This window comes from Ambystoma mexicanum, chromosome 5p, assembly GCF_040938575.1.
Source record: "Ambystoma mexicanum isolate Mex_15411 chromosome 5p, UKY_AmexF1_1, whole genome shotgun sequence".
Taxonomy (NCBI): Eukaryota; Metazoa; Chordata; class Amphibia; order Caudata; family Ambystomatidae; genus Ambystoma; species Ambystoma mexicanum.
The window spans coordinates 124,102,163-124,114,859 of NC_090930.1; positions in this window are offsets into that span (position 1 = coordinate 124,102,163).

The window sequence follows — 12,697 nt, forward strand, 5'->3', positions numbered from 1 at the left end:
CACCTATCCTAAGGTCTGCAAGAAAAAACCTTAAAAGAGCTCTCCTGGCCCTTAAACCAGGCCTACCTATTACTGATATCTACGTCAATGCTACTTCCAGGCAGACTATTACTGACATCCTCTTTTCTTTCCCATCCCCGGACATATGGACTCCCCCATTGGTATCCACTCTCTCCCCTTTCTCCTCTTCTCCCATTAATGGGGCACTAGATGGGAAGTACTCTTGACACACTTCTCATTTCTAGGTGCATCATTAATGTCAATCATAATGACACTAGCGTGGCACAAGTTTCTCAACCTAGTCTTCTCCTTCTTGACCGGCACCTGCCCTCTCTCATTAACTTCCCCCCTTCTCCTGCTACTCCTCCTTCATCCTCGCTAACCTCTCCACCACCACCGACGGGAGTAACATGCTCCTGAAGATGTCCAAAGGTGGTAATCAGCTTCACTTAGCTACTTTGAATGCTGCTTCCTCTGTCAAACACTCTGCTGTCATCTGTCTCCTACTTGAAGACTATGACCTCAATGTCCTCACCCTTACTGAGACATGGTTCAATTGCAGCTCCGTCACTGTTCTTGACACTCTCCTTCCTGAGGGCTACAAACTCCTTTCCAGACCCAGGCCCAACTGGCTAGAGGTGGAGTGGCCCTGATTTTCCAGAGTGGGCCTCTGCTTCTATCATACCTACTCAATCCTGCACCTCTTTTGAATGCCTCGTCTATAGGCTCGGGGTCTCAGCTACTCTTGCACGCACTCTCGCTACCATATATAGGCCCCCCGGCCTTTTCCCTCTCTTCTTCACCTCCTCCCTCTTGACCCCTACTTTCAAACTCCTCTTCTCATTGGGGGCAACCAGTGGTTTCCTGTCTGCAATGCACTCTGGAGATGGCGCAGGCAACACAGTGACAGTGAAGGTGACAGAACGGGCCTTGGCCACATTCTTCTGCATAGCCACAACCACCAGAATAGCAGAAGCAGCTGGGGGTGCAGTCTGGGTGCAGGCCACTGACTGTCTGTGGAGCTGGCTGTTACTGAGATGCTGGTTGCTACGCTGGCATTACCTGGCTGGTGTTTCCCGACTGGCTGTGAACGGTAGTTCTGAGTACCTCAAATTGCTCTGCTACGGTGACAGAGTTGTTGCAAGTTCTGAAAGTGTGCCCCTCTCCTCTGTTTTGGCTGGAAAACTACCATCGATTTTGGGATTCTGCCTGTTGGTGAGGGGCTTTAGGCTCAGAGACCTGCATGGGTCGACTTGGTGTCCTGTCCCAGGGTGGAGGAGGAAGGCTTTGGGCCAAGCTGGGACCCGGTGAAGCAGATGCAGCAAGTTAAGCCTGTGGGTGTTGAATGGTTAATTGCTGATCTTCTACTTGCTTTTTCCAGTCTATGGGAGGCTCAGGAGGAGGCTTGGTTACCACTGTTGCCGTGGCATGAGTCCGAGATATCACAAATTAACAGTGGCAGCACCAGGAGTCTGTCTCCGAGCCGCAACTGGAGGAGCGTCTGGGGCAGTGTCTTGGCACCTCTCAGTATCTGTTGAAAGAGCACTTGTCCTATTTTAGGAATTTCAATACCTGCTTTTCTCAAAGCCAACTGTAAAATATTCTTCCTCCTGGTCACTTATTCAGAAGGTTTTTTGTTAGGACCCAAGTAGACATTATAAAAGGGCACCATTAATTCTGCCTCAGATTCTATGGTCCAAAGGCCACTTTGAGGTTATGGAGTACCTCGGATGGTGTCGGATCTGGCTGGGTGGCTCTCAGGAACTGGACTAACTTAAGTGCAGGACCACACAGAGTCTCAATTAGACATCACCTCTCCTTGTCGGAGGCCTGCTAGTCAACTGAGCATTCTTGGAAGTCACTCTATCCTTCCTAGAGAAGGTGGCTGTAGTGTAGTGTCTGGTCTCAGATGTAGTGTCCAGGGTTGTAACGAACTGGATTCTGCCTCGCAGGAGTACGAGGATGAGTATGGGTAAAATGGCCCACTCAGCCATCTCACGTCTACAAACCAAAGACAACACAATCATGCAGATAAAACATGGACAATCAAGAGATATAACTCTTTCGCTTTATGTGGTAACACGGGCCGAGGGAAGGCTCTCCTCTCAAGAGGGGTGTGAAGGTGAACCGGTAGGGACCCAAACAACACAGTTTCACAGTCCAAAATAAAGGTAATGTCCATTCAAGGTCTATACAAATATAAACACTTTAATAAAATACCCCATCTGCACTAAGAACTAAAAGAGATTACTATAGAAAAACCCACCCCCAAGAGAAGATGATAGAAAGTAGCATGTGAGTGTACTTCCAGGGGTGGTAGGTAAGATAGTACCAGAAAAAGGACATCTTGTAGAAAATAGCAGCGATTGTGACCTAACCAGTCTATAAGGCCCCGAGTGGACCGTGGGGGAAGTTCAATGTCAAAAGTACCTGGATTCAGCTCTTGGTTGGCTGAAACATCAGACCCAGTGTCAAACAATGATGCAATCTGATCAGGCTCAGTTTGGGCAGGTAGGAAACGTGGAGGCCCTGGCAGCAAGCGGGCATCATGTAGCAGAGAATATTGATGCTCTGTGTGATCGAAAGGTGTCGGTTCAAGTAATACTGGTCGTACAGTCCCACGAAAGTTGCACTGAGGGCCTGGCTGAGTCAGGCTTTAGCTACTGGGAGAGGTCGGTGAGTTACGCTCCAGCAGTTCGATTCAGCGTGTGACAGTCATCGAAGTGGTGATCGAGGGTCCGTCGATATGTGTAGTGTGGTGGCTTGCAATGCGATATCCAATGCAAGCCATGGAATGTTGGCGAGTGGTGGACCACTGGGTTGTCTCAGGGTTCCATGGTTGACAGTTAACAGCATCCTGTGTCTTTCTCCTGGAGCTGCACACTACAATGTGCAATCAATAAGGTGGCAATTGACTGGCTAGCTGTGCTAAGACATGGTTGGAACCCCTGAATAGGATCTTTGAGTGCCCCTACAGAAATTCGGGTCAGATTCTGGTGTGGAGCAGACACTTTGAGCCTAAATCATGACAGGCTTCGCTAGGACACGATGCAGTGTTGAGCTGGTTTAGATGCAGTGCAATAGTTTGACTGGTTGGAGGAATGCAGGCACCAGCACCAGTGCCTTTCCTATTGTTCAGGATGTGGAGTACACAGAGCAACCGGTTCGGTGTGATAGAAAAGGGAGCTTCAGCTGGTCTGGCTCTCTGGTTGCTGTGAGGCCTTTGCAAAGGACTCGAGGTAAGGATGCTTTACTTCAGGGTCTGCTCCTCTGGCATAGATGATCTATTGCAGAGTGGTTGGTCCTGGTCCACAGCACTGGTCACTCCAGATGTTCCCTGGGTAAGGGGACAGATCTTCCTTCTGTCTTGGATGACTCCTTCTTCACCTCAGGCTGAGGGCTTTGTACAGTGCAACTGTCCCATAGGAAGTCCGTGTGAGAATGTTCAGAATGTCTCTTCAGCCTTAAAGTATCCTTGAGGAACTGAGGGAATTCTGCTGAAGGGGTGTAAAATTCCTTCTTTTAAAGGCACAAGTCTTCAAGTAATTGGTCGAAAGCTAGCCTGCTTTAGGGGACCAATCCCTGCTCCTGCTTGATTGGACTTCATCCTTTTGATGTCACACCCAAAGTGATTTGCTCCAGAGGAAGTGGAAGAGACAGGAAAGAGAAAGCGAGACAATGGGAAACAAGATGGTGGAAGGCTTCTTCCAGTGTCCAGGGCACTCCTGCCTATTCCACTCCCGCCCCTTTACTCCTACTGACAAAAAAGAGCTTCAGACATTCAGCACCTGGGTGTACGACTATTCCTCCTGAATGGGTGTGCTCCTTTGATACCTGGGCCCTAGACAGCTCCCTGCTGTGTGGCTGCCTCTGGGGAGGCGGTTATGACCCTTACAAAGAGAATCAAAGCGAGGCTGGCTCCTGAGGATTTCTGTCCTGCGGTGTGGTAGTATCGGCCTGTCTGTCTCTAATACACATTCTCTTCCACAGCAGATCTGACTGACAGGAGCTGACACATGTTGAATATCAATTGGGATGTGGCGTCCATGATCATAAGTACCGCCATTCACTATGCCTAAACTCAGGCATAGCTTATCCTTAGAGATTACCCTGACACCAGCATGGGGCACTCATGATCATATAGTTTGGGTACAGGGGTGGCATATCTTAAATATCGCCTCTGTGCTGCAGTGACTGCTGTCGCTGCAGCGATTGAGTGGGCATCCTGTCACCGTTGAAACTGTTCTGCACCATGAGCAAAGCGGGTGCTGCGGATCAGGCGACTGATGCAGCAGGGCACAAGTACACTATGCTTTTGGCATGGAGTTGCGACAAAGGTGGATCTGGTTAGCAGATTGCCCATTTTGGAGAAGGAATCACTGCATCATTTTATGTACTAATAAAAATAATTAAAAGCATGGATGTGCACTCTTGCCAGATGGCAATCCCTCACAAGGGTCTCCTACATCTTAAAGGCATCCACAACAGTGTCTGCCAGCACCTGGGCATCGGGTGTGGCAGGGGCCATTGATGGTGCGGCCTGTAAAGCAGGCTGGTTGGTTCAGGGCACCTGTGTCAGAATGAATGCCAGGGTCAAGGTGGAAGGTGCTGCTCCACCTCACTGATGAGGCCCAACAAGGCTGAAACATGTGTATGGGGTTGCTGTTGCAGAAGGAGGGAATTGCCATAACATTTTGGTGCGGTGGGCGGGACAAAGACTGATATGCAATTGGATATTTCCCATCTGTGAAAGGTACAGTGAGCAAAAAGCAGATGGCTGCGAACTCTCAAAGTGGTTAAAAACCACTGAACAGGTTATCATGCCGTGTTCTTTCGAGAGAGGGGCACCTGCTACCTTTTTTATATTCAAGGTGGAAGGTGGTCTGGCTATGTGGGCAGAAAAGAGTGTCCATGGGAGGCATGTGATGAATAGCCTTTAAGTATTCGTCCAAATAGCGAATAGTTAATCAAGGATTCGGCCGAAGCTGAACATTAAGCCGAATTGTTGTTTTATTTAATAAATCATGTTCCAAACTTGAAAAACTTAATTTTTGTTTTTAAAGAATAAAGCACTATTTTGAATGTGTTCTCATGTTCCATTTATCTCTCTTCATTTTAATCAAGATATCATCCCTATTTCAAGCATCCAAGCCAGAAAAAAATAGATTGACAAAAAAGCAGGCATTAAATGTAAAGTAGAATGTGCATAACAAAAACCAGCATGACTCCAGTGGCAGGCTTAGCAAATGCAAACATGCTTGGTTGCAATCAACAAATATGATTTTGGAATATGCATTTGCCATTGCAAATCTCACACACTGCAATCTCTCGAGAGTTGCAAAGAGTTTAGGTGGAGCGTGTGTTTTGAACCTTCCTTGAAGTTCATAAAGAAATGTATAAATGGTGCAGGGCGGTGTCCAGTTAATATGTCGAATCCATAATGTCGAATGACAAAAATGTAGAAAAAATTGGCCGAAATGTTTTTTTCGAATATGTCATTTTTAAATGTACATGGATTTTTTGCTTTCGTGCATTAAAAAAAGAGTTCAAAAAATAAATAAAAAAGGGGTTTTGAGGGGAAGCCCCCCATTTCGAAATTTCGAACAGAAAATAAAAAGAAAAAGACATTTGAAAAAAACATTTTCTGCCATTTTTTTCGACATTTTTGCATTCGACATTATGTAATTCGAAAATGTCACTATAAACCGTGCAGGACAGAAGACTAGGCGGATTTTGTAGGAATATAGATTGGCTTTAAACAATGTACAATTTGAAGGTGAAGAATAAATCCACAGCAAACATCGGGCCTCATTCCGAGTATGGCAGTAAGGGATAGCGGCCACCGGTAACGAGACCGGTGGCAGTAATCCCTTACCGCCATACTCCGAGTTCCCTTTGCGCCCTCGCCCTTAACGCCTGCTTTGAGCAGGTGTTAAAGTCGAGGGCGCAAAGGGGCCTCCAAGCCAATAACGGTGACCGTAATGAACAGTCACCGTTATTTGCATCTTCCCCATTCCCATTGAGCCCTATGGGGGCTCATTTGGGAATGGGGAAGAGCCTTGGTGAATGGGGAATTACCGCCCGCCAACCTTGGAATGGGGCGGTAATTCCGCCATCCACCAAGGCGTTGCCGGTCCGGGTACGGCGTCAACCAAGGCGTTAATAGCGCCGTTGGTTAGCGCCGTACTCGGAATGAGGCCCGTTATTTCTTCTTCATGCCTTCAAAGTAAATGAAAACGTTCCAAAGTGTAAAGTGAGGCATACATGTATTACATCTTGCTTTTATGCTTCACATTTGCACTTTTGGGTCTTTGAAAGGGTTCCTAATGTTTAATTCCATTTTCTTTTGCAATCTGCACTCTGAAAACCGAATTCTAAGCGCCATTTAAAATAAGTGCTACACGTTCTGTACCTTAATAAGCATAGGTACAGTTTTCCTGTACCGTGTTAGCCCATGGTAGAATAGAGTATTGATCCAAAAGAAATCGACAGTCAATACCTTAATTATTTATTTGCTTAACCACTTCATCAGGCAAGGATGGAAGGAAGCCTTTGAAAAACATTACAGCATTAAGGCTTAAATGCCTGCCCCCTCCTGAAAATCCTTTTTTTGTCATTAGATGTTGAACTCTCCAACACATTAAAGTCTTTATGGTGTAAATGGTACACTGTGTTAAGTGGGGCGGGGCCAGTGGAACTGAGGAGAAGGGAAAGAAATATGACAAATGGGAAGGAAACCACACAGCCCACCCTGGTATAGTGCTCTCAGCAAGGCAGGAGGGGGGCATAATGTTAGTCAGTGTAGGTGCGGTTGAATCAAAACTTGGTATGTCAAGCCCGTCCCTTTGCAAGAGCAGTGCTGGCACAATCATCCACATGTCAGGCATGTACCTCTAGAAGGTCGAAAGAGGGGAGGCGCAACCTGTCATGTGCTAGGCCTATAACTCGTGGAGCCCAGGGTGGTCACTTTGTGTTAAACACCATATCAGGGTTGTGGTACAGCACAATTATGAGGAAAGGGTGGGGGTTTACTTGAGACCTGGGCTGGGGCATTTTGAGGGCAGATGGGCTGGGTTCGAGGGAATCTGGCAACAATTCATTATTGCCTCAGAGAGGCAGGTGGTGCTGGTGCAGGGTCAGTTGAATGTCCGAGAATGACTTCAGGAAAAAGGATGGAAAGTGTAAGGTCTGAATGCTGTGATCTCTGCATCTCTCTAGCTGGAAAGCCGGGGATATTGGGCCTCATTCCGAGTAGGGCGGTAAGGGTTAACGGTCATTGGTAATGAGACCGGTGCCGGTAAACCCTTACCGCCCTACTACGAGTTCCCTTTGCGGGTCCTTCCTTAACGCCTGCTTTTACCAGGCGTTAAGGACAGGACCCGCAAAGGGACTTTAGTGCTAATAACGGTACCGTAATTTACGGTACCGTTATTAGCGCCTTCCCCATTCCCATTGAGCCCTATGGGGCCTCAAATGGGAATGGGGAAGGGCCCTGGTGAATGGGAATTACCGGTCCCTCCAACCTTGGAATGGACCGGTAATTACTCCATTCACCAGGGCGGAGTCGGAACAATTTTGGAGGCAGCTATGCCGCAAAAAGCGGCGTGGTTACCTCCAAAGTCGGAATGAGACCCATTGACTCATGAAACCGCAAAATCTATTCAAGCCACTTGTTGGTCTATTGAAAATGTACATGCATTTGATTACAAAGGTTTTCCTGGCTCTTTCAGTCCTGAAATGACCAGAATGTAAAGCAATTTTGAGATCATCGAAGGTATGATTAGCTTCCAAGATATGTTCTCCAACTGGGCTTGACGCTCTGACAATGGAGGTTCAGGCATTTATGTAGAGGTTGACCAGTGCCCCCTACATAGCAGTCCTGCCCTGGCCCTTTCATGCTAATAATCAAGTAAACAATATTCCTGGATGTACATGTAAAACGTCCCATAATTGTGTAGACCTCTCCTGTGTGACATTTCTTTATTGTGTCTGAAATGTTGATATGTGGGCAGGTTAGAAATGTTCCATCCATTCAAGTAATAGGTTTGATTTCTTGCTCTTTTTCAAGATGGTCGCCATGTTTGACTGACCACCCTCCAGTCCACTTCATGTTGGCAGAGACACTGTGCCACAATCGTTGGCCATGTGACCTATACTTTTATACAAGATGGCTACGGCCACTATGTACACCGGCGGCCTTCACCCCAGACTCCAGCTCCCAGCGTGAAACACTGCTGCTTCACCTCTGAATGATGGGTAAGGCGCCACTGTCATACTTTTGTATTCTGAAATACTGCGATTAAATGCACTTTCGCTCTGTGGCGTAGCATGTAGTTAATTTACTTTCATAACTCCATTCTGTTTGTGTTGTCTTTCTAGATGATTTGTTCCTCTGACATTGCGTACACAAGATCTTGACAATAGCATAGCAACAGCGTCAGTTTGAACTTGCTGTTTCCTACTTTTGTTAGTATCCCTGCATGAGACATTGGGGCATATCGATTGGACGTTAGAACTGAAACTGTTTTGGGTTTCCTTTTTGCAGACTTCTACAGTATGTTGGGCTAAAAAATGGTGGCACTGAGGTTACCTGTCCAAACATTTCTAGACGCTTTGAAAAAAATGAAACTGCCTTTAGGAAACTATCACCTCTAGTAGGGTTAAAACACATACATTGTAATTGCAACAATTTTGTAATGTTTTATATTTTTCTGTTTGGGTTTATGTGTTCTTATTAGTCCACATTAGGTGTATACACCACTGACCATCTCCCTTGAAGTTTTGTCATGCCCTGAAGAAGGATGGGCCATCTAAAGCTGTGGGCCATTTAAGCCGAAACCTGAGTAGGCTACATTGGAGCAAGACTGGTTATCCACACTAATAAACAGGTTGGGATAGAAATGTATCAATTTCCTTGACTACCCGTTTCTTACATAATACTTGCACATGCGAGAATTCTATGTGCCAATATTACATTGATTTTGAGCCTTTTCTGTTAATTTTTAATATGTCTCAATATTGTAGGTTTGCTTTGCTATGCTATATTTGTCTTGCATTTTGTCTTCAGTAGCACTTCATGCTGGTGTTTTATGTTCAAGAGGTGGGAACAGCGGTGTGTTGAGTGCGTCAGAAAGATTTCAAATGAATTGTTCTTTCTCAGTGCGCCGTTCTATTTATATAATTTAGTAATCATGGACTTGAATTATTTATTGCGTTTGATTCTATTGAGTACAATATGTAAACACATGTTTTGTACTTTTTCAATATGCTTTGAAATTTGGTATCAGGTAATATTATCCCCATATATATGGTCGCCGTAAATAATATCGCTGGGAAAAGGTCGCAGTGATATTATATGGGTGACCATATATATGGGGAAAAAAATGTTAAAAAAAAAAAGACTACAAAAATGTGGGGGTTGCGGGGGTGTCCCCCGCATGTTCCATGCAATAATGTCGCCACAAAAAACGCCCATTTTTCGGCGGGATTTTTGCATGGCGAGATTTTTGTGGCGACATTATTACATGGAACCTGAAATTTGTCTACATTATCCTTCTTTTCCCCCATAGACATTTGTCCACATTGATAATCTTCTCGAAATTGTTTCCTAAATAATAGATTTGGACAAACCGGGACCTCTCCGGCACTCGCTTGTGTGTATGTTATGAATCCTACTTGTGTGTCCCTGTCAAGAATTAACTTTAGGTGAGTTACCTCTTTTATGTGTTGTTTGACATTTCATCAAGGAGGCATCGTAACTGCTCTCCTGGTGTAAGGAACGATCGGTAATGCTGGTTGCCATCTTAAAATATATTGGTAGTTATTCCAGAGGAACACTGTCCGCTTGGTATTTGCGCACAGAAAAAGCTAGTAGAGTCCATAGGGGTCCATGCCTTTCCACTCATATAAACAAATGGATGCTGGTCACATTCCCTGTACAATGTGGTTAAAGGCACAGAGTAGAAATCCTGGTGCACATACAACTCTTTTTAAGGAAAATTAAAAAGTAAGAAACTTGAAGAAAATGTGATTTTATGTGTTTGAACTCATCTGTGCCATACTGTGCCTAAAAAACAATGTGTCCCTGAGAGACCCAGGACCTGTCACAACATACGTGCCTTTTCATGCATAAATCGAGATATTATGCGTTATGTTGCTTTCGCACCTTAACTAATATCTCCACACTTCCAAATCTCTTGTTGCTGCCTTTGTTGATTATGATGAGGGCGTGTTTCTCCCACGGTGACAACTTCAGTGGCAGTAGTTGGGGCTGCCCCCTGTAGCTTGGCACCTCTTTCGGTGGTCTGCAACCGGGTTTGGTACTGACCTCTTGAGAAGTTGCCAGTGTTTTCTGATTTCCTTCAATCTGCCGGTTGTGCCGGCACAGCTGTGATCTGGCCACAGATGCCTTCCCATGGCTTAGTGTACGGACCACATGAAATGAGGGGAGACCTTAATTCCTCCTCCATCAAACAGGTGCGTTTTCAGAGCTTTCATAAACTGGGCAGTTGAGGGCAACTGCCTGATGGGGTGGGGTAGCTCATTCCAGACCCTTGGGGCCCAGGCATTAAAACTCAGGCCTCCAAATCTCTTGAGTTTAAAGCACGGAGGTATTAATAGATCCGTATTATTATAACGCAGGTTCGCCTGTGCGGCAGTGTCATCATTTGCGAGTGAAGATAGCTTGGAGCATTGCCATTTGTAAACCAGGCAAGATGCTTTGAAATGAATCCTTGATGGACGGGGAGCCAATGTAGCGTCTTGCGGGCATCAGTAACACAATCTCTTCGTCCAATGCCACAAACGGCTCCGACTGCCCTATTCTGAATAGTCTGGAATTTTTTCACGTTTGCTTATGAGGTGCCAACTAGTAGCCCATTACAATAATCCAGCCTAGTGTTTGTTGTGCTCTGGCTACCAAAGCCCTATTTTCCTCTGACAGGTATGGTTGTATCTGCCATAGCAGTTGTGTCATGTAGGTGTAGCTGGAGCTCAAAAGAGAAACATGTGTGTTAAACTTTAAGTTACGTTCATAAACAACCCCCAGGGTTTTGACATGGTTGGAAACCTGGATTCTAGCACCCACTATTGATAAAGGGGGTGATGCTCAGACCAGAGCATGCTGTTCCTTCTTCATGCCTTGGACTGCACACTCCCAGACACCAATGATCAGCTATATTCCATCATGAATAATGGCATCACAGGCTATCGGGATACTCAAGAATCCAACGCCGGTGTTACCCTGATGAAGCATGTAAGCTGGACGGAAGAATGACTTGGTTGCATCAGGGTGGGTGCTAGCTCGTGGGCATACCCTGTTAAAAATCCCATGGTTCAGGGGGATGCAAGGCAGCTAGAAACATATACTCACAATTCCGGTGCATGTCGACCACGCCTGCTAGGAATTCTTGCTTAAGCAGAGAATGAACCTATTGGCTGCCAGGTCTCCTTTGCTCAGAGGCGTTGCTAGTGGGGGCTGAGGGGGCTATAGCCACGGGTCTTTTGGTTGTAGCCCCGGATAGAAGCTCATGGGCTACAACCAAAAGGGTAGCTAGCCCTGAGTCCCGACACCCCACATATTAGCATAGCCCTAGATCTTTTCCAGACCTATCAACACCCCTGCCGGCTGCTGCACAGACCTGTGCTCCTTCAGTAGACGGGGGTGGGGGCAGGGCCATTCTGCATGTTTTTTTTTTTAGTGCTTTGGGTCAGGAGCATGGAGGTGAGCTTTTTTCTGGTATCAAAGATGGGGGACGGCAGAAGTAAAGGAGATGCATCTGCAATGCAGGGAGACCTTTTCAAGCACCATGTTGGGGTACTCTCCACTTTTTGGCCGACAAACCATTTGGTCGAATTTCATTTTGCTGCATTGTTTAACTTTTTTTTTTTTTACTGCAAAACAGACAGATGGTGGCTTTGGTTTAGATTTATAGAAAAGGTGGTGAGGGGCTTGGTGAGTCCGAAGGTGTTGTCCCCCCTGCCGCACAATGTATAGCAAGACCGTATCAGATACCCGAGTGTTGTACTCAGACAATCAATTTATCACTGGCAAGTGACCCTGGCCTATAGCAAGACAGTATAAGCTACCAGAGTGTGGTACACACACACTCACTAAAGCAAGACAGTATCAAGCACATTTGGTTATGTCAGGCTCAGACATCCGTGCCGGGTATTATACCACCCACGTCATACTACAGAAACTTTGCGCGAATGTAAGTGCAATTAGCCCTGGGGCAAAATTGCTCCGGTGCAAAACCATACATGCATTAGGAATAGGGCTAGGGCAAACAATCACTCTTTCACTTGTGCCATGTTTCTGTAATACCGCCCCCAGAGTCTGATATTGGTTGTATAGCTTCTCTTGTATTCATTAAGTACTTCTGCATTCGAAACGTAGGATTTGACTCCGCCCACAGCATGTTATAGTGGCTATAAATGAATGAGACACTTTGCTCTGCTACAGATAGCTGTTCTATTTGTTGGACAACAGTCGGCGCAAATTAGGGAGTCAGACCTTTTCATTCGCAGATATTGCGTCCCAAAACACATCCTCCTGTGATCTCTTTGAGCTCTCTTTAAAAGCCTTACCATCAAAGTTTGCACTCAGAGTATTTAATCAAAGCAGTCTTCTGAGAGGTAATGACTTAATTGAAGCTGTAACCCCACTGGTGTAATACAAATGTCTTAACAACCAGGT